Raw genomic sequence first — 2,419 nt, 5'->3', positions numbered from 1 at the left:
ACGCGGTTTGTTAGCTTGAACAGACTGTTTTCTCTCTTTCTTCTTAGGAGGAGGCGGCGAAGCACGTCGTCCTTCTAGTTCAAGAGGGAGGGGTTTAACCTTTACACTTGGAAACACTTCAATGGGCGTCTTAGCATGAGAACATGCTTCAAACACATTCACAGCACACTGTTTAATCTCACTGATGGATTTTTCTCTGAAATTTGCCATCATTTGTACTGATTTTTTAAAATCAGAGTGGAGATTTTTGCTGAAAACAAACTTAAAACCATCATCTTCTTCCATTCCGGTCTCATTTCTGTTACCAAAATAGGCTTGGAAGATTCTTTTGTAATAAACTTTTGGATGTTCAGTCTTGCCCTGCGTGACCTTGTCTGCAGCTGGAAAACCAGCAGGCCCCGTGCAGGGGTCGTACTCTCTGATCAAAGCTTCACACAGAAGGTTGTAATCCCTCCTCGTTGCATCAGGTAGACGCTCGATGAAGGTGAACACCTCTCTGTCTGAAGTGAGCCGTATCAGACTTATCTTATCATCTACCGTAGCATTAGGATAAGACCTCAATCTGAACTCCAGATCTTTGAGATACGCTTTCGTTCCTGCGGACCCCATAGGGCCGGGAACAAAGCGTTGTACATATTTTGAGATTTTCTGCAAGTCATCCATTGAAGGAGACTGTATCACCGGTCGAACTTGTGTGACTGGTGGTGCAGACTGATCAAGTCCTGCCCCTACTGCCCATGGTGGGGGTGGGGGTGGCTGATAAGGGTTGGTAGGAGGAGGTGCATATTGGTGCAGGTCTGTCCCCACCCTCCGAGATGGGGGTGGAGGTGACCGCCTGGCGTCAGGAGGAGGAGGTGCAAGTGGGTGCAGACCCGTCCTTATCCCCCGGGTTGGGGGTGTTGTAACGGGGCTAAGGGGAGGAGATGCAACAGCACCTGTCTGGGGTGGTTGTAGCTGACCCTGCTCGTCTCTGAGTCTCGAGCCAGCTAGCTCCATGTCAGAAAACAGGATCATGGGACATTTAAAAATAATTCACAATAACAATAGAAGAGCAGCGAAAATAATGGAGCCTGGTGCAAATAATACACATTCCCCAGTGGTGTAGTCTACATTTTTGTACTGGTATACTGTGCTTAGAAACCAAAGTACACCAGTTAGTACAATGTAAATGTCAATTCATTTTGATTTTTAAGCATATTGAACATTTTCAAAATTTCTCTGATGCTTATATTTGAATAAACGTGCAACAAACTTTGTACAACGGTTGGTTTTGTATTAAAAAATGTTATAGAATGTATAAAACTGTGTCAGAGCAAAACATGTTCAAGTAGTAAGTACAGAGAAATTTAAATTATACAAAAACAAGTTAAATCAACTCAGTGGTCTATAAAATGTTCCAAATGTGTTGACAATGACACGAGCCCAATGATATGTCACATGTTATTGGGCTCTTGTATTCTGTAATTCCCAAGCTTTGCTGAGACTCCGTATACCTGCACATCACATAGACTGCACCACTGACATTCCTTTGACTCAGTAACCAGTTTATTTTTACCATTTTTTTTGTAGGTGAAGTTACCAAGATTTAGAAATCGTTCAGAGTGTGTGTTAAGATATTTGTTTAGAGGAGAAACACACATTTTATCTGATAAAGAATGAATGTGGACACGTACGTGAAATTCAGGGACTTTGGTTTTGTTTTGAGACGTCTCCGGTAGAAAGACCCTCTGAGCGCCGCCAGCCCTCACTAGCTTAACAGAAAGGGTTTTTTTTGTCACGACACGTTTCTACAGAATCCAGTAATTTCATTTTGTGACTTTACTGAACTTAAATGGGAAACAAAACAAGCACATTCTAAACAAAATCAAAGTGACAGTCATAGGACTGTTTCTCTCAGGTGCAAGACTTTTGACTTACTGATGCCTTCATATTACAAATGTGTCAGCCAATCAAAATGTGCCATGTAATAAGAATATATAACATATAGATCATGTTGTTTGTCCTATTCTTCAACACACTAACAAATTATTATCTCCAGAAATAATTCAACTTGGAAAAATAACAAACTTTTCATTAGGTTTTCAACTCTGAACACATGTGTCTTACACTCTCACTAAAGCTTTCTGATGTGTTGAATCTTTTTGTTTCTCTCTTTTCTCCCTGAGATGACGTGATCCAAGACAAGCTGAGATTTGAGTCTCATGAATGGACAATCCAGCTCTGAAGCTCTGGACATGAGTGACTTCAGGAAGGTTTCCTCTCACAACCTCGACCACTGACCACAAACTTCTCTGCTGAGGCGTGGGCTCTAATGTTGGTGTATTTACACATGGAATTATCCATCCATCCATCCATCCATCCATCCATACATCCATACATACATACATACATACATACATACATACATACATACATACAT

The sequence above is a fragment of the Nematolebias whitei genome, chromosome 12 (assembly GCF_014905685.2).
Source record: "Nematolebias whitei isolate Nwh7 chromosome 12, NemWhi1, whole genome shotgun sequence".
Lineage (NCBI taxonomy): Eukaryota > Metazoa > Chordata > Actinopteri > Cyprinodontiformes > Rivulidae > Nematolebias > Nematolebias whitei.
Note: the sequence above shows the minus strand (reverse complement) of the source record.